Source organism: Neophocaena asiaeorientalis, unplaced genomic scaffold (genome assembly GCF_003031525.2).
Source record: "Neophocaena asiaeorientalis asiaeorientalis breed wild unplaced genomic scaffold, Neophocaena_asiaeorientalis_V1.1 scaffold98, whole genome shotgun sequence".
In the NCBI taxonomy this organism is placed as follows: domain Eukaryota; kingdom Metazoa; phylum Chordata; class Mammalia; order Artiodactyla; family Phocoenidae; genus Neophocaena; species Neophocaena asiaeorientalis.
The window spans coordinates 3,200,290-3,222,347 of NW_020172459.1; positions in this window are offsets into that span (position 1 = coordinate 3,200,290).

Here is a 22,058-nt window from a genome sequence, read left to right on the forward strand (position 1 = left end):
GGTTTATGGTTATTTGAACAAAATTTCTACAAATTATGTATAGGTTTTTATGTTTACATTTCTCTAGGTTAAGGTTTGAGAAACTACAGCCTTCAGGCAAAACCCAGCCCATTGTCTGTTTATTTGTTTAGTTTAATAAAATTTCATTGGAATACAGCAATACCATTTCAGTGTTTTCTATGACTTCTTTCACACTATAAAGACAGAGTTGAGTAGTTGCCACAAAACACTGTATGGCCCTCAAATCCTAAAATTTTTACTATCTAGTTCTGAACAGTATAAGTTTGCAAACTCCTGATCTAGGATAAATATCCAGTGTGATATTTCTGTGTCATATGGTAATTGTATATTTATTTTTAAAGAAAATATCACATTAAAGTCTTGCTGAGATACCTCTACATGTACTTAATAAAATGGTTAAATTTTTTTTAAATACTGTCAATACCAAATGCTTATGAGGATGCAAAGTAAATGCAATTCTCATGCATTACTAATGAGAATTCAAAACAGTATGACCACATAAATATATATATATATATAACTGAGTTGATTTTATATAAGATATTGACGAAAGAAATCAAAGACATAAAAAAACAGAAAGACATATGTTCATTAATTGGAAGACTCAATGTAATAAAGTTATCAATTCTCCCCAAATTGAACTATAGAATTTAATAGAATTTATGTCAAAATCCTAGCAGGATATTTTTGTATGTGTATTTATAAACAGGCTAATTTTAAAATTTACATGGAAAGTAAAGGGAACTAGATAACTGAAACAAATTTGAGAGAGAAGAATAACGTCTTGAGAAATCTTACTCTTCAGTTTTACAATTTACTATAAAGCTAAGGTAATCAAGACAGTACAGTATTATTGAAGGAATAGACACTTAGATCAATGGAAGGACATAGAAAGTCCAAAAAGAGACCAAAAAAAAATATGACCAATTGATTTGTGACAAAGATGCAAAGGAATTCAATGGAGAAATGATAATATTTTCAACAAATGGTTATGGAATAAATGAACATCTGTTTCTTGTGTTTTGGAAACGAAGTATTTTATTTCTGGAGCAATTATAGATGATACTGTATTTTAAATTTTGGTTTCTGATTGTTTCTAACCTATCAAAATATTATCTTCTTAATTATTTTTTGAGTTACCCTTATATCCTATAACCTTGCTAAACTCCCCAAACTCAATTAATAGTTTAGGAGGTTTTTGTTTTTGTTTCTGGAGGGTTGGGGCTTTTTGTGTATATAATCATGTTGTCTGTGAATACAAGTAAGTTTATATCTTCCTTTTTAATCTGTATGAAATTCATTTTTCTTATGGTATTGCACTGATAAAGACTTCCAGGACAATGTTAACCAGGAGCATTCAGAGGGACTATTCTTGCCTGTTCTGTCACTATGATGTCAGCTGTAGGTATTTTGCTGACACCTTTATCGGTTTGAGAAAGTGACCTCCTATTTCTAGACTTATTATGTAATAAAGCCATATTATGGTGTCTATGTAACAGGTACTTATTAACATGTCTATATAATAATCCTAAAACTTATTTGAAGAAACTATACTGTCTGTGGAAGCAAATTATCAAGATATGAATAAGTGGTATTTATGTTATTGAATGGGAAGAATTATTATCAAAAATATAAATTATCTCACAATTGATATATGCATTTAATACAATTCAAATTAAAATTTATATTTTAGTTGTTATTAATTGGACAAAATTATTTTAAAGTTTTTAGAAAGAAATTTATGCTATAGCACTGTCAAGAAAAGTTTGAACATATACTGAACGGGAAGTTGTCTTCATCAATGGCATACATATTATAATGCTACTATAATAAAATTAATAAAGTATTAGTATAAAATTGACAATGGAAACAAGTGGTATCAATTGAATTGGTTCCTCTCCAAATTCATATACTGAAACCCTAATAACTATACCTAAAAATGTAAACTTTGTTGGAAGTAGGGCCTTTAAAGAGGTAATTAAGTTAAAATGAGTCCTTTAGGGTGGGCCCTAATTTAGTATGACTGGCGTTATAAGAAGAGGAAATTTGGACCCCAAAAAATAAGCATCATGGATCTCATGGATGCCGGTGAACAGAGGAAAGACCATGTGAGGATACAGCAAGAAAGTGGACATTGGTGGACCAAGGAGAAGATGCCTATGAAGAAACCAAATTTGCCAACAAACTTCATCTCCAACTTCTAGTTCCAGAATTGTGAGAAAATAAACTTCTGTCATGTAAACCACCTTTTAGTTCACAGAGTTCCTGGGAGAGGAATCATTCTGGAGGAGCTGATCCTCACTACATCCAAACTGAAGGATTATATTTGCAGCTTTAAGTCACTTAGTTTTGGGGTGACTTGTTACAAAAGGGTACTGGGGTACAATGTGTACTGCAAAACTAAAATTTTCATATCCAGAAAGTTCAATAAACTTTTTGGAAAATGATGAAGAAAAAATCAGTTCAATAGAAAATTAGGAAAAGTCTATAAATAAGCAAATTGAGCAAATTCAAATAACCAGCACACTAATAAAAAAACACTCAGATTCAGGAGTCAGGGAAATGCAGACTAAAGTAAAAGTGAGCTATCACTTTAATTGGTGAAACTGAGAAGACCTATAATACCTATCATTGATACTCATATATACATTGTTGCAACCCTTTAGGAAAATGGTTTAGAAAAAATATCTATTACTATTAAAATAACATGAATTTTTGGAACAACTCCATTTGTAGAGATCTCTCTCATAGAAATAAATGCACTGTAGTATTTGGATATTTCAACATATAACAATATTTATTATAGCATTATTTGTAGTGTCAAATGATTGGAAATAAAGTCAATGACCATTAAGTAGTTTGATAAATTACGGTTATCTGTACCAACACATATTATGCACCTCCTATACTATGTAAACAGTTTGCTTGAAGGAATTTTTATGGTGTATTACTGAGTAACAAATGTAATATAGAAAGCATCAATTTACAATGAAAATTATATTTTGTAAACAAATACTGGCCCAAATAACAAAAATAGCCTTTGTATATATGTTTCTATAGACATCAATATATGTTGTATATATAGTTATAAGAGTATGGAGAAAAGTTTAGATTGTTAACATATATTACCTGAGGGTGAGCATGGGCAACAATGCAGGTGTATGCAGAGGGGGAGAATGTAATGGAAGCAAAAGGAGAAACTACTCGACTTAAAACAGAGTAATACCCATTACGTGTAAGTGATACATGCTTAAATGAAAAGTGCAAGATGGAAAACAATGTGTAACACATGACTCTATTTTTGTAAAACTCATATTTGTATTTAAGTGTGACTTTATACAGCTGTACAACAAAGAAGAAAAAATTGTGATTGAATTCACTCCTGGTTGTTTGTTGATTACTTTGAGGAGAAAGGGTAGAATGGATTAGTATAGTAGCTTTACTCAAATATTTTATGTATACATAATTTTTATTGTGACATTTCACTTCTTAAAATAAACACATATTACTTTAATAACCTTAAGTACAATTAGAGGAATTTGGGGATTTTATTTTGTCAGCTTTTAAAACTAACTAAAGTCCTTACTTGACCCAGGTTCCGTTAGTTTTCATCTAATTTCCTTTTACTGTGCAAGAGTCTCATCCAGGATACCACATTACGTTTAATTTTCATCTTCTCAAGCTCTTCTTGGCTGTGACAGTTTCTTATACTTTCTTTTGCTTTTTGATGAGCTTGGTAATTTTGAGGAATACTGGTCAAATATGTTGTAGATTGACTCTCAATTTGGGTCTCGTAGACTGTCCCTCAATTCATCTAAGTTTTGGTGATTTTTCTCATGGTTAGAATGGGGTTATGGGCTTTTGGAGGAAGACTACAGAGTTAGAGTGCTACTCCCATTAGATCATATTAAAGATACACGCTGATTAACATGACTTGCTACTGTTTATGTTGGCCGTGTTCAGCTGGCTGAGTAGTGTTTGTCAGGTTTCTCCACTGGAAAGTTATTCTTCCGCTTTCCAGTCTGTACTCTTTGGAAAGAAGTTACTTTCTGCTGCTCATACTTAAGGGGTGAAGTGTTACATTGCATCTTCCTGAGGGGGTAGTATCTACATAAATTATCTGGAATTCTTTTGTCTAGGAAATCTCTCTATTCTCATTCTTTACTTAACTATTCAATCATTTATTTACATCGGTATAGACATACGAATATTTATTTTATACTTTGTTTTAAAATGTAGTGTATGTTATATATTTGGTTGCTCAAATTGTTCCTGCTCTGGTTTTATAGGATCTTTCAAGTGGCTGCTGTGTCCTTTTGACATACCCACATTGGTTTGATTTTTTGAGCACTTTACTTTTTAGCACTACAAGGTTCTCTATACTCATTTGGTATATTTCTTTCTCAGGTCCTAGAATCAGCCGTTACACCAAAGAAGCCCTGGTTTCTTTTGCTGGAGAATGGTATTGGAAACAAAATCTGGATGATCTTTTTAAAGTAGAATGGAGGCATTAAAGATTTGTAAGTAGGGGAATACACTCATACACACACATACACACACACAATATTTTAGACTTTAGTAGAAAGGTGAGTTTCTAGAGTGGAGAGTCTGCAATGAGGAAGTTAATTAGAGTGGAATGGGTAAATTTTCAGCAGTATGTAGTAAAACCCTGAGCAGTGGTTGCTCTGGAGTTACAAACCTGTTTGTTTGTTTTTTAGAATATGTTTGTGACCTAAGGACAGAAACTATGTCTCATTTATTACTCTCTCCCCAAATCCTACCACAGTGGAACAAAAGAAAGAAAAAAAGAGAGTGAGGGAAGAAAGGGGAGAGAAAAAATTTAAATGAGGGGGAAAAAAGGAAGAGAAAGAGGGAGTGAGAGGAAGAAGAAATTGAGGAAGAGAAAGAAACTTTCTAGAATAGGAATATACAATGTTTTTGAGTATTTGATATACTGAAATCAGTTTATTTTTTCAGTGAAAATTATGCTATAATAATTACAGCAAATACATTTTGCTTTACAATTTGCAAAATTATTTAATACAATTATCACAGTTTATATTATGATGACAAATAATATAATAAACAATTTACCAAGTCAGGGTGTGTCAGAGAAAAGATGAAGATTTCATTGGGGATAGTTGTCATCTCAGTGATAAAACACATATTTCCAGAAATATAAATAATCTTTGTCATCTGATAAAACACAAAACTTTGATTTATCAACTTTTCCCAAAAATATGACAAAGAATTATATAATATTGTATTTACATTTAGAATTTTATTTAGAATTGTAATTATTTATTTATTTATTAAGGACTCAGGGGAATTAAAACTAAATGTAAGAAAAGGAAGAACTTTAGGTATTTTTAAGTTAATATTAAGAATTTCTGTTAGACTTCAGTAAACCCCAAATCACCTTACCTAAGCCTACTCTACCAGCCCCCAATGATGCAACTTACTGAGACAAATATTTTTGCTAAATTGTTGTAGGTAATACAGGAGTGTCTGGTGACATGAATTTATATATGGATAAAATGTGACCAGTCTGCTTAATTTCCCTGAGGATGCAAACTTGGTAGAACTGCAAGAGTAAAAAGTCACTTTTTATTCTAAAAGAAGTACCAAATTCTTCCAGCAAACGCACACATTTAGAACGTGCACTGTACTGTAAAATTAATTTTCTCTTTTTTATAGCTATCTATTTAATAACACATCCTCCGATGTATTGAGTCTTTCACATTGATCTGGATGATTTGAAATATAGAACCTCCCCTTTTCCACCTCCACATACATGCAAATAAGTTATTGTTAGAAGTTATACCTTAGAAGTCCTTTGTATTTAAGTTTCTATCCCTTTATTATGTTTAAATTATGAAGTACCTACAATATTCCATGTATTTGGACTAGGTATTTTACATATTAACAAAATAAACGCTCTTCATAATTTGTAATTTTTCTTCTTTGTAAAGCTAAGTGATATCACTGTGATTCTAATTCTTGGCTTTCTAAACTAAAGCATAGCCCTTCAATTTTATGTAGCTTCCTTATGCCTCCAAGTTCTTGAAAGTTAAATGAAGTCATCCATAGCCTTAAACTATGTGAAGACAATAATGACAATTGATATTCTTGTTGTCATGTGATGGTCCTCTTAGAGTCCTTTCTCTCCTGAAAATGCTTCCCTTTCTGACCAAATGTGGTGCCTGAAATTCCACTACTGAAATCAGACTTTTCAACAGAATACATATGGAGTGCTCTTAAATATGCATGCAGGAAAAGAACCAGTGTATATGAGATATGTGCAATATGCTATTTCCTGATCTATGCTGGTTCGTTAGTCCTAACAATATACCACTATACTTTATTATATATTACTACTATTTAAAAAAAAACAAAACAAAACCAAAAAACCTAAGGTTCACCGAAAAGTCTATAACTACTAAATTTACTCAGTTTGTAAGTAAGAGAGTCAGAAGTCAATCCTTTGGTGGCCTCTTAAGATAATACTCAGCTATTTCACAACTAACCATGAGTAAAAGCCTTTATAGTCTCCTTATCATACATGATAGACTTCAAATTTCCTGTATTATTTCCTTAATTTTTTAATCCTTTCCTTCCTACTTCTCCAGCATCATTCTTCACCATCTCTTTTTCTCTACACCATTTTAACCTTAACTTCACAGGAATTCCAAATACAGTAATGTGGCAGTCAGATTGCATTTCAGTTAATAAAAAATAACAATTAACTTCTTCTTTCAAAATGTAGAAAATAATGTCATGAAAACTTGGATCTTCAAGAAGGAATAAAGAAAGTGGCATCATAAAGATGGTGACATAAGTCATTCAGTCTCCTGCACAAGAAAACCAGCTAGTAACTATCCATAAACAAGACACCATTGTGAAAATTCCAGAACACAAGGATGAAGCTGAAACAACCCTTTGGACCACAGAGGCCAAGAAGGACCATATTAGAAGGGTAAAAGGAGTGACTACATTGACTGGATTACCCCTTCCCCAGACTGGCACAGGGCTGCATGGAGAAGATTCCTCAAGGTCTCTGGTTTCTCCAGGGCGGAAAAGAGATGGCAATGTAAACATTCAGTTCCCCCAGCATTTGTGGGTCACTTCCCAGGAGCCCCAGCTTGGTCTTGCCTCACATAGATGGTGTGTGTGTATGTCTGGGGCGTTCTGCAAGTCTTGATGACTGGAGATCAGATTGTGCTGGAGAAGGAGGTGGGACTACATTAGAAGGGTAAAAGGACTGGATTACCCCTTCCCCAGACTGGCACAGGGCTGAATGGAGAAGATTCCTCAAGGTCTCTGGTTTCTCCAGGGCGGAAAAGAGATGGCAATGTAAACATTCAGTTCCCCCAGCATTTGTGGGTCACTTCCCAGGAGCCCCAGCTTGGTCTTGCCTCACATGGATGTGTGTGTGTATGTCTGGGGTGTTCTGCAAGTCTTGATGACTGGAGATCAGATTGTGCTGGAGAAGGAGGTGGGACTTTTACCAACCAGGGCACAGAGTTTAGCAGATTGAGTTTCTCCTCACACTGGTGTCCATGTAGAGCCCAGCCAGAGGCTTTTCCAATCTGCAGAGCTGAGTCAGTGGTCCTGGTTGGCCAGGAAACATGGTGCCTGATTCAGGACCCCAAACAATGAAACTTGCCAGCCTTGGGACCTATTCTGCTGCCCTGCCCAAGCAGGGACACTTGTTCATAACCCTACCCACTGAATACTACCTCCAGCAAGAAGATTCCTCAAGGTCTCTGGTTTCTCCAGGGCGGAAAAGAGATGGCAATGTAAACATTCAGTTCCCCCAGCATTTGTGGGTCACTTCCCAGGAGCCCCAGCTTGGTCTTGCCTCACATAGATGGTGTGTGTGTATGTCTGGGGCGTTCTGCAAGTCTTGATGACTGGAGATCAGATTGTGCTGGAGAAGGAGGTGGGACTTTTACCAACCAGGGCACAGAGTTTAGCAGATTGAGTTTCTCCTCACACTGGTGTCCATGTAGAGCCCAGCCAGAGGCTTTTCCAATCTGCAGAGCTGAGTCAGTGGTCCTGGTTGGCCAGGAAACATGGTGCCTGATTCAGGACCCCAAACAATGAAACTTGCCAGCCTTGGGACCTATTCTGCTGCCCTGCCCAAGCAGGGACACTTGTTCATAACCCTACCCACTGAATACTACCTCCAGCCCCACTCAGTCAGGAAACCTAACCCAAGCACCTGGGAAACTGGATAGCCCATCCTACCACCCCACTTATAGAAGCACTTGAGCAAAGAGCTCAACTAGCTTGCCTACAGAGCTAAACTGATGACCCTGTGTGACCAGGGAACTCAATATGCATTTTTGCCTGGTTTGGATACACATACAGTTAGCTGTGCCATCCATAGGACCAGTTTTGCATACCACTCAGGCATGAAAGTAAATTCATAGCCCCCACCTTCCACTACTGAATACTCTCCCAAGCCCTGCCTGATGAGGAAAATTAAACAGAGCACCAAGGAAGCTATGTAGCCCATCCTACAATCCTCCTTACAGTGGTACCCAAGAAGAGACCTCAGTCTGTGTCTCTGTCTACAGAGCCAAACCAGTGGTACTGTCTGGCCAGGAAGCTTGGTGGACAGCATTGCCTGATTTGGATCCCTAGTAACCTAGCCATGACATCCATGGAGCCTCTTCTATGGCTTCACTCAGATAGGGAAGCAAATTCAGCCACACCCATCTTCTGAATACAGGACCCAGTTCTGCTTGACTAGGAAACCTGACCAAAGAATATAGGCAACTGCAGAGCCCATGCTACAGCTGCACTTTGGCAGAGCACCAAGTCAGTAGTCGTATCTAACTTTTCCCAGCAAGGAACAACCCCCCTCACCTTAATCTCACAATTTAGGCAGTGACCTTGTGAAAATAGAGGTCTCACTGGTAAGCCCACTTGCCCAGAGATCCTACCAACTACCACTACTTGCCCAAGGATCCTACCAGCTACCAGAAACCCAAGCTGAGCTGACAGGTGGAGAGTTGTCTTTGACATAGTGAACCTGTAAAGTCTGGAAGAGTAGAGACTTATTAAATGCTCAGATACCAAAAAAGGAATCATGAATCACACAGAATTACATAAACATGACACCATCAAAGGAAACTAATAAAACTCCAATAATTGACACTAAAGAAATGAAGATTTATAAACTCTCTGACAAATAATTTAGAATAAATCTCTTAAAGAAGTTTAGCAATATACAAGAACACACATACAGATAACTAAACAAAACTTTAAAAACAATGTATGAACAAAACAAGAAGTCCAACAAAGAAATATAAATCTTGACCAAAAAAAAAATAAAAAAGGCAGAAACCTACAGCTGAGGGATATAGTTATTAAACTTAACAACAACAACAACAACAATTCAATAGAGAGCTTCAATAACTGACTCGACCAAGCAAAAGAAAGAATCAGTGAATTAGGCCACTTGAAATTATTCAATCAGAGGAGCAAAGGTAAAAAGAATAAAAATTAGGGGCTTCCCTGGTGGCACAGTGGTTGAGAGTCCCCCTGCTGATGCAGGGGACATGGGTTCATGCCCCAGTCCAGGAAGATCCCACATGCTGCAGAGTGGCTGGACCCATGAGCCATGGCCACTGAACTTGCACGTCCGGAGCCTGTGCTCTGCAATGGGAGAGGCCACAGCAGTGAGAGGCCCATGTACCGCAAAAAAAAAAAAAAAAAAAAAAAAAAAAAAGAATAAAAATTAATGAAGAAATCCTATGACTTATGAAATCATTATGGAAATCTCCGACAGAGAAGAGAAAGAGAAAGTCACAGAAAACATATTTAAAGCAATAGTGGCTGAAAACTTCCCAAACCTGAGGAGAAAAATGGACATCCAGATACATAAGGCCCAAAGAATCTTAAATACATTGAACCCAAAAAGGGTTACACCAAGACAGTTTATAATTAGATTGTCAATAGTTAAAGACAAAGAGAGGAGGTTAAAAACAACAAGAGAAAAGGGACATCACATACAAGGGAATACTACACAAAGCTAAAAGCAGATTACTCAAAAGAAACTTTGCAAGCCAGGAGAGAATGGAATGATACCTTCAAAATATTGAAAGAAAAAACTGTCAACCAAGAATACTATGCATTTATATATACACACACACACACACACACACACACACACACACACACACACACTCATACACACACAATGGAATATTACTCAGCCATAAGAAAGAATGAAATGATGTCATTTGTAGAAACATGGATGGACCTAGAGATTATCATACTAAATGAAGTAAATCAGAAAGAGCAAGACGAAAACCATATATCACTTATATGTGGAATCTAAAGTATGACACAAATGAATTTATCTATGAAACAGAAACAGACTCACAGACATAAAGAACAAACTTGGTTGCCAGGAGGGAGGAGGGATTGGTGAGGGATGGATTGGGAGTTTGGTATTAGCAGATGCAAACTATTATATATAGAATAGATAAAAAATGAGGTCCTGTTGTATAGCACAGAGAACTATATTCAATACCCTGTAATAACCCATAATGGAAGTGAATAAAAAAAAAAGAAAAAAAAAATATATAAACTGAATCACTTTCACTTTGCTGTACACCAGAAACTAACACAACATTGTAAATCAACTATACACTGGAAAGCTGTGCTTCAGAAATGGAAGTAAGAGAAAGACTTTCCTGAACAAAGAAAAGCTGAGGGAATTCACCACCATTAGCCCTGTCTTATAAGAAATGCTAAAGGGATTTATTCAAGTAGAAACAAAAAGGTGCTAATTAAATTGTAAAACATATGGATGTACACATAAATCTCATTGGTAATGATAAATATATAGTCAACATCAGATTATCTAATATTAAAATGGTGGTGCATACTTCACTTAAAAATCTAATTTATAAGTAAAAAATATGTATTAAAAATAACCTAAGCTACAGTAATTGGTTATTTGACACATAATATAAAAATATGTAAATTGTAACATCAATAGCCTAAAATGTGGGGGTAGGGAGAAGTAAAAGTGTAAGATTAAAATGTGTTATTGAAGTTAAGTTTCTATCATCTTAAAATGTGATCTTATAAAAAAATATTATTTTAGGTAAGCCTCATAATAATCAAAAAAGAAAAAACTGTAATAGTAACACAAGATTATGATAAAATAGTCAAAGCATATTGCTTCCAAAAGTCACATCACACAAAACAGCAAGATAAGAAGCAAGAAACAAAGCCTCTATGAAACAGTCAGAAATCAATGAACAAGATGGCAATAGTAAGTCAATAATTGCTTTAAGTGTAAATGGATTAAATTATCCAAATCAAACGATGTAGAATGGTTGATTAAATAAAAACAAAAACAAGAGCTAATGACATGCTGCCTAGGAGAGACCCACTTTAGCTTTAAAAGCATACCTAGACTGAGGAAGAATAGATGAAAAAAAAAATATTTAAAGCTAAGAGTAAAAAAAAAAAAAATAAAAATCAAAGATAGCTACACTTATAATCAGATAAAATGGACTTTAAGATACTAGTGGTTAAAAGAGACAAAGAGGTCATTATATAATGATAAAGGGGTCAATCTATGAAGAGTATGCAGCAATAGTAAATATTTATCAATTAATATTGGAGGACTAAATATATGAAGCAAATACTAACAGAAATAGAAAGATAAGCAAATAGCAATACCATTTTAATTGGGGACTTTAATACCCATTTTCAGCAATGGATAGATCATCTAGACAGAGAATCAATAAGGAAAAAAGAATATTTGAGCAACAGTCTAGACCAAACGAACCTAACAGATATATACTGAACATTGCATGCAGTGATACCAGAATACACATTCTTTTCAAATGTGAAAGAACATTTTATAGGATAGATTATTTGTTAGGACAAAAAACACATCTTAGCAAATTTAATAAGTTTAAACCCATGTCAAGTACTTTTTCTGACCACAATGATAGAAAATTAGACAGCACTAACAAGAAAACTGGAAAATATTCCATTAATAGAATAAAAGATAAAGCTCATGATCATCTCAATAAATGCAAAAAAAGAATTTAACAAATATATCTTTAATGACTAAAAACTCAAAAATTAGATATAGAAGGAGCACATATAAATATAATAAGGCCATATATGATAAGCCCACAGCTAACTTCAGACTTATTTGGATAGGTGGAATCTATCCCCCTAAGATTAGGAATAAGACAAGGTTGTTTATTCTCACCACTCCTATTCAACAAGGTACTGAAAGTCCTATCCGAGCAGTAAGGCAAGAAAAAAAAGGCATCAGGAAAGAAAGGAAGAAGTAAAATTATTCCTATTTGCAAATGACATGATTTTAGAATATAGAAAATCTTGAATAATCCACAAAAACTTAGATCTAATCAATGAATTCCATAAAGTTTCAGGATACAAAATCAACATACAAAAATAAGTATTATTTTTATATAATGAAAATGAATTATCAGAAAAAGAAATAAAGAAAACAATCCCAATTGCAATAGCATCAACTATAATAAAATACTTAGGAATGAATTTACCCAAGGAATGAAAGATCTCTACACTGAAAATTATAAGACATTGAAGAGAGAAATTGAAGAAAACACAAATAAATGGAAAGATATCCCATGTTCATGGATTGCAAGACTTAATATTGTTAAGATGTCCTTAGTACCCAAAGACATCTACAAATTCAATGCAATCTCTATCAAGATTCCAATGGCATTTTTCATGAAAGTAGAAAAAAATCCTAAAGTTTGTACGGAACCATGAAAAACCCAAATAGTCAAAACAATCCTGAGAAAGAAGAACAAAGCAGGAGGCATCTCACTTCCTGACCTCAAGCTATATTATAAAGCTACAGTAATCAAAATATATGGCACTGGCATTAAAAACAAACACATAGACCAATGAAACAGGATTGAGAGCCCAAAAATAAATCCATGAATATAGTCAACTAATATTGTACAGGGGAGCCAAGAATACTCATTGGAGAAAAGAGAGTCTCTTCAATAAATGGTGCTGGGAAATTTGAATATTCACATGCAAAAAGAATGAATTTAGACTCTTTCTTACACCACTCACAAAAGTTAACTGGAAATGGATTAATGAATTAAAGATAAGACTGGAAACCATAAAACTCCTAGAAGAAAACATAGGTAAGGAGATCCTTGACCTTCATCTTGGCAATGATTTTCTTGGATATGATACCTAAAACACAAGCAACAAAATAAAAAATAAGTAAACAAGTGGGACTACATCAAATTAAAAATCTTCTAAACAAACAAACAAAAAGGAACCTGAAAAGACAGCTCCAGGTGTTTTCTAAAGAAGATATTCAAATGACCAACAAGTCCTTGTAAAAATGCTCAGCATCAGTAATCATAAGCATAATACAAATCACACACTTGTCTCACATTTGTCAGAATGGCTATTACAAAGACAGATAGAGATAGAGATAGAGAGATAGAGAGAGAGAGAGAGAGAGAGAGAGAGAGAGAGAGAGAGAGAGAGAGAGAGAGAGACTCACATTTGTCAGAATGGCTATTACAAAGAGAGATAGAGATAGAGATAGAGAGAGAGAGAGGGAGAGAGAGAGAGAAGGAGAGAGAAGTGCTGGTGTGCTGGTAAGTATGTGGAGAAAGGAAACCCTTGTACACTGTTGGAATGTTAATTGGTACAGCCACTAGAGAAAACAGTATTCAAATAGAACTACTGTGGATATATCAATAATATACAGCATGATGTCTACATTTAACAATTATATGTTTGAACATTGCTAAGAGAATAAATCTTAAAAGTTCTCATCATAAAAAAAAAATTGAACTGTGTGAGGTGATGGATGTTAACGAAATTTATTGTGGTAATTATTTTGTATTTTATGCATATATGAAATCATATTGTACACCTTAAATGTACACAATGTTATATGTTAATAATACATTAATGAAACTGGAAAAATGTTATATGTTAATAATACATTAATGAAACTGGAAAAATGTTTTGGAAAGCATAACAAGAAGGAATAAAAATAAATAGAAATGATAAATATCTGAGTAACTACTAAATGTGATCTTGATTTCTCTCTTTATCACTTTAAAGGATAAGTGTTTAAGGGAAAAATAACAATACTTTATTGTGATATTTATAATATAAGCAGAATTACAAATATGTCAAAAAATATCTAGAGGGAAAACCAAATTTACTGTTGTACAGTAACAACATCAGAAGTAAAGTGATATACAAAATTCATTTGAAGTAAGCTTTGGTAAGTTAAGAATACACAGTGTAATTGGTAGGGCAACCAATATAAAAATACAAAGAGATATAGCTAAAACCCAAAAGGAGCATGAATAGCATATAAATAAAATTTCATCATGTTTTTTTTTCTTTTCCTTTATTATTATGATTATCTGTTTTTCCTGCAATCATTTTTTTTTTTACTGAGGTAAAAATCACATACCATAAAATTAACCATTTTTAAATGTACAGTTCAGCAATATTTAGTACATTCACAAGGGTTTGCAATAATCATCTCTATCTAGTTTGAAAATATTTTCATCACCCCCAAAGGAGATCCTGTACTCAGTAAATTGTCACTCTCCATTTTCTTCTCTTCCAGCTCCCAGCAAACACTAATCTGCTTGCTATCTCTATGATTTACCTATTCTGGCTATTTCATATAAATGAAATCAAATATTGCTCATGAGAGTATAACATTGTAAAAATACCTTGATAAACAATGGAATACTACTCATTAATTTAAAAATACATACTGATATATGCATGGGTGCATCTCAAAACATTTTTAAATGAACAAAATCAGACACAGAAGTTTATATACTGTTTAATTTTGTCTATAAGAAGTTCATAATCAGTCAATGCTTATGTATGGCCATAGAAATTTACAACAGTGATTGCCTATGGGGAGTGGAGATGACCCAGAAGAAGACATAAAAAATGTTCTGGTATAATGGAAAGATTCCATATTTTAGTAGATGTGATGGTTACGAAGCTGTATGAATTTTTCAAAACTCATCAAGTTATACACTGAAGATCCTTTTACTATATATAAATTTGACCTCAATTTTGAAAGAGTAACACCAAGCAGTTATTTTTAAAATATAAATAGGAAAGAAACTATCCCTTGAGATCTGAGAATCTGGAACAAACATATTTAAAAATGATAAGTCCTTGATACTTAGACCTAGAAGAAACTTAAAGTTTCTTCATTCTAAACTCATTCTTCCTTATTTCAGAAAAGCAACAGTTGAGCCCCAGATATAAATTTTCATTTACATTTCTATACATTAAAGTTGCATTTTTATTATAATTTTTATTGAAGTATAGCTGATTTACAGTATTATATTAATTTCAGTGCAGAGCATAGTGATTCAGTATTTTTATAGGTTCTACTCCATTAAAAGTTATTACAAGATAATGACTATAATTCCCTGTGTTGTACATTATATTCTTGTTGCTTATCAATTTTGTACATAGTAGTTTGCATCTCTTAATCCCATACTCCTAATTTTCCCTTCCCTTCTTGACATTTCATTGTAATTTAAAAATTAATTTCTTAAAGTAAACTTCCAGATTGTAATTACTGAACTAGAGGAAAAATTTCACCAAAGTAGTTAGTCCAATTAGACTAATTCACTTTTTGGCTTTTTACTTGAAGAATACATACAGATAAATATACAAAATGTAGACACACAGCAAAACTGCCATAGAGATCAAGAAACAGAATAATACCAGCAAGACAGAAGAGACCTTTGCCCCAGGATGTTCTGTTCCTTCCCACATTGCCAATGGTAATGTCCATCCTGGCTTCTACAACTGAGTAGTTGTGCCTGTTTCTGAAATGCATCTAAATAGAATTTTACTGTATTTATTCATTGGTGTCTATCTTTTTTCCTTCAGTGATACTTTTATAAAATTTAATGGCATTCTTTTTAAAAAAAAGCTGTAGTTCATTAAATAAATATACCATTATTTTTCCATTCTAACATGATACACTTTTTTCTAGCTTTTATATTACAAACAATGTTACTGTGAAGATACTTGTACATTCAACTTGTTATACTTAGGCTTGCTTTTTTTTTTTAACATCTTTATTGGAGTATAATTGCTTTACAGTGGTGTGTTAGTTTCTGCTTTATAACAAAGTGAATCAGTTATACATATACATATGTCCCCATATCTCTTCCCTCTTGCATATCCCTCCCTCCCACCCTCCCTATCCCACCCCTCTAGGTGGTCACAAAGCACTGAGCTGATTTCCTGTGCTATGTGGCTAATTCCCACTAGCAATCTATTTTACATTTGATAGTGCATATATGTCCATGCCATTCTCTCACTTTGTCCTGGCTTACCCTTCCCCCTCCACATATCCTCAAGTCCAATCTCTAGTAGGTCTGCATCTTTTTTTTTTTTTTGTGTGTTTTTTTGTTTTTTTTGTTTTTGTTTTTTTTGAGGTCTGCATCTTTATTCCCATCTTTAGGCTTTCAATTTTATTGAATATTTCCTAGCAGTAGAAGTACTGGATCATTAGTACATGATTGTTGATTTTTAGTAAATAGTGTTCCAAAGTGGATAAATCTGCTTATATTTCCATCAGCAATAAATTACTTATTGTTCTTTATCCTCACTCACACTTTCTATTGTCAGTATTTTTTAATATTTCTCATTCTCATGGAGTTATCTCATTGTAGGTCATTCATGTTTTCCTGATTATTAACAAAATAAGCACTTTCTCATAGGTTAAATGGCTAAGAGAATGTCTTTTGTACGATGACTATTCACGTTTCTTGCCTATTTTTAGGTTAGGTTGTCTGTTTTTGCAAGAATATATATTCTCTCTATATGCCATTTTCAAGTATGTGCTTCAAACATTTTCTCTACTCTATGTAATTCTTTTTAACCCTGGATAATGTGAAATTCTAACTTTTGGGGTTCAATTTAATTTATTTTTTCAATTTTTATTTTTGTGTTTTATTTTAAAATAATTCCTTATACTAAATTCTTGAATATATTCTTCTACTTATTTTCTAAGAAATTTTTATTCTGACTTTCATATTTTAAACTTCAATACATCTGGAATTTGTTTTTGAATGTTATGGTTGGATATCAATTATTTTCTCCATATGTATACAGAAATTTCCCAGCTCCATAAATTGAAAAATTTGTCTTTCCCTCACTGTATTTATAGTGCCATCAGTGTCATAAATTAAATGTGTCTGTTTATGTTTATGCTTATATCTGTCTCATTTTTTGATCCATTGCATATATATATCTCAATCTATTTTTGTCCCACTACTACACTATCTTAATTATTTTTCCTTTACCAATGTCTTATCATGGTGATGCCTGGAAGTTTGCATTTACATATACATGTTATAATTAGTTTTTCAATAATCACACTCATGTCCACACAAAAATAAGGACTGGGGTATTGTTTATGACTTAAGTAATTTTATAAAGAATTCATATTTTACAACATTTTGTCTTGCAATATATGAGACAAACGATGTTGTCTTTCATTTATATAGGTCTTCATCAATTTCTGTCAACAAAAATGTTTTAGTCTTCTCACCACTCCTTTGTAATATTGTCCTGAAAGTCATATATCAAAGCAATAAAACAAGAACTGGAAATAAAAGTTATACAGAATGAAAAGAGAAAAAAGTTTTCTTCATTCCAAATGGTGTGATTGTCTATGTAGAAAATCTGAAGGAATCAGCAAAGAATAAAACATCTGGAAATTAATAAGAAATTATAAGAAAATTGCAGGATACAAAGTTAATACAAGGATACTTCATTTTATTGTGCTTCATTCTATCACACTTGGCAAATATTGCATTTTTTACAAATTGAAAGTTTGTGGCAACTCTACATCAAGCAAATCAATTGGCACCATTTTTCCAATGGTTTCTGCTCACTTCATGTTTCTATGTTACATTTTAGTAATTTTCACAATATTTTTAACTTTTTCATTATTATATTTGTAATGGTGATCTGTGATGAGGAGTCCTTTATGAAGCTACTATGACTTGCTAAGGATTCAGATGATGGTTAACATTTTTTAATAATAATTTTTAAAATTAATGTATGCACATTGTTTCTTAGACAATTAATGGACAGTATAGTATAAACATAAATTTTATATCACTGGGAAAGAAAAAATTTCTGTGACTCACTTTATTGTTATATTTGCTTTATCGTGTGGTCTGGAACTGAACCCAAAATATCTCCAAGGTATGCCTATATACAAAAGTCAATCCTTTTCCAATAAACCAATAATGGACAAGTGGCATTTGAAATTAAAGCACAATACCATTTACATTAACATTCCCCCAAATGAAATGCTTAGATATAAATCTAACAAAATATGAACAAGGTCTATATGAGGAAAATTACAAAACTTTGATAAATAAAAAATAATTAAATGAATAACTAAATAAATGGAAATATATTCCATGTTCATGTATAGGAAGACTCAATGTTGTAAGATGTAACTTATTTCCAATGTAATCTATGGATTCAATGCAATCCCAATTAAAGTCTCAGCAATTTATTTTGTACATATCAACAAACTGATTCTAGAACTTATATAAAAAGCAAAAGACACAGAATAGCAAACAATATTAAATGAGAAGAACAAAGTTAGAGAACTGACACTACTTGATTTCAAGACTTATCATAAAATTACAGTAATCAAGATGTGGTAAAAGAATAGATAAAGAGATAAAGAGATAAGTAGATAAAGATAAAGAGATCAGTGGAATAAAATACAGAACGCAGAAATAAACCCCATAAACATAGTAAAAAAAATATTTGAAAAAAAAGCAAAAATGATACAATGAAACAAAGGTAGTATCTTCAACAAATGCTGCCAGAATTACTGGACTTTCACTTTCAAATAAATAAATAAATAAAATTTAAAAATTAAAAAAAGAGAATCTAGGCACATACCTTACACTCTTCACAAAAATTAACTCAATATTCACCACATACATAAATGTGAATCCAAAGCTGTAAAACCCATAGAAGATAATAGAAGAGAAACCCAGGTGACCTTGGGTATGGCAATGACTTTTTTGACATAGCATCATAGGCATGATCCATAAAATAAATAATTTATAATTTGAACTTTATTAAAAACTTATACTCTGGGGAAGACAAGGTGAAGAGAATGAGAACGCAAACCTCAGACAGGAAGAAAATGTTTACAAAGTATCCGATTAAAGACTGTTATTTAAAATATATAAAGAACTCTTAAAAATCAATAATAAAAAAAACAACCTAATTTAAAAATGGGCTTAAGACCTAAACAGACACCTCATCAGGAAGATATACAGATGGCAAATATGCAAATGAAAATATTTTTGTATTATATGTCATCAGGGAAATGCAAATTTAAACAACAATGAAATACGCTACACACCTATTATATTAGCCAAAATCAGGAACACTAACAACACCAAATGCTGGCAAAGATTAGGAGCAACAGGAGTTCTCATTCATTGTTGGTGGGAATGTAAACTGGTATAGTTTGGCAGTTTCTTAAAAATTTAAAACCAAACATACTCTTACCATGTATTCCAGCAATTGCACTGCTTGATATTTACCCAAATGAATTAAAAACTTATGTCCACAGAAACAAAACAAAACAAAACAAAACTTATGTCCGTGGATGTTTATACCAGCTTCATTTATAATTGCCAAAACTTGGACGCAACCAAGATATCTTTCAGGTGAATGGATGGATAAACTGAGTTACGTCCAGACAATGGAATATTTATTCAGCACTAAAAATAACTGAGCAATCAAGCCACGAAAAGACATGGAGGAGCCTTAAATGCATATTACTAAGTGACAGAAGCCAACCTGAAAAGGCTACATACTATATGATTCAACTTATATAATATTTTGGAAAAGACAAAACTCAGGGGACGTAGAATGATGAGTGGTTGCCAGGAATTAGGGGGCAAGGAGAGATGAATCTGTGGGGCATAGAGCATTTTTAGGGTGGTGAAACTAATCTGTATGATGCCATGGTAGACATATGTCATTATGTATTTGTCAAAACCCATAGAGTAAACCGTAATGTAAATTATATACTTTGAGTGATGGTGATATGTCAATGTAGTCATCAAGTGTGACAAATGCACCACTCTGATGAGAGATGTTGGTACTGAAGGCTATGCATCTGTAGGGACAGTGAGTATAGTGAATTCTCTGTACTTCCCATTCAATTTTGCTGTGAACCTAAAATTGCTCTGAAAAATAAAGTGTTAAAAATTTGTTTGAGTATTTTACAGCTTTCTAAAGGGAGGACGTATCATACTGTTTCTCTATTAGATTTATTCCCAAGGTTGTAATATTTTTGTAACTTTTATTTTATATTCTAACTAGTGGTGGCTGATATAGATAAAAACAACTGAATTATGTATACTAGCCTTTTATCCAGTAAAATTGTTAAACTCAGTAATTCTAATAATTATTTGCCTATTATTTTGAATTTTGTCATATTGAATCAATTGAAAAACAGTAACATTTTTATTTCTTCTTTTTAAATCTTAAATATTTTATTTCATTTTACTTTGGTTTATTGCATTAGAAGCTCCAGTACAATAATGAAGACAAGTGGCAATGTTATGAATCCTTATGCTTTCCTAGTCCCACAGAGGAAGTGTTCTTTATTTCCTCATTAACCATTAAGCATGACACCTTTCTGTGTGTGTGTGTGGGGGGGGGGTTGTTTTTGTTTCTTGTAGATTAAGGACATTCTCTTTATTCTTAGCTTGGAAAATGTTTTTAAAATACAATGGATGTTATATATTATTAAATACTTTTACTTCATTTATGGAAATAATTTCATGTATTTTCCATATATAAATCAACCATGTATCTCTGGAATAAAACCAAATTGTTCATCATATATTATTCTCTATACATATCACTGGGTTTTGTTTGCTCAAATTTTTGTGTCTACATTCTTGAGTGATATTGCCTTGAATTTCTTTTTCTTGTAATATTTTTGTTAAAACTTAGAATTAAAAATATGCTGACCCCATAAGAGTTCCCTTTTTTTAATTCTTTTGGAAAATTTGCATAAATTGATATGAGTTCTTTCTTAATTATTCAATAGAATTCACTCATAAAGACAAAAGGGCCTGAGATTTTCTTTGAGGGAAGTTTTTTTTTTTTTTTCGATACACGGGCCTCTCAGTGCTGTGGCCTCTCCTGTTGTGGAGCACAGGCTCCGGACGTACAGGCTCAGTGGCCATGGCTCACAGGCCCAGCCACTCCACGGCATGTGGGATCCTCCCGGACCGGGGCATGAACCCGTGTCCCCTGCATCGGCAGGCGGACCCTCAACCACTGTGCCACCAGGGAAGCCCTGAGGGAAGATTTTAATTACAGATTTCTTTAAATAGAAATAAGATAAATTTTTATTTTCTATTTCTTTTTGTATCATGTTTAGTAAGCTATATTTTTCTGTGAATTGATCTATTTCTATTTGTTTCAAATTTACTAGGACACTTGTTTATAATATATGAATCTGTATCTGAATAGATGGATAGATAGACAAACATAGAGGTAGAGATATATTCCAAGCTTATCTGTTAGTCTATTTCTTTCCTCAAGTATATCTGGACATTTTTGAACATTTTTCTAATAAAGTGAAACATACATATAGAAAGTGCCATAAATCATACATGCATCATCCAATAAGTATCTCAAAGTGAAGTTACTCTCACAACTATCAACCAGGACAAGAAAGAGAAAATATCATCCCAACACAAATCCATTCTCCTATTCTCTACCAATAAGTAGCCCCTCGTATCTCACCAAAGTTAATCATCTGCCTGGATTCTGATATTATATTATTTGTCATGAATTTGAACTTTGAATACATATGGAATTTTATAATATTCATCTGTGACATGTTTACGTGTATGTGTGTGTCTACTTTCTAACAACCCAATATTTATAATATTTGT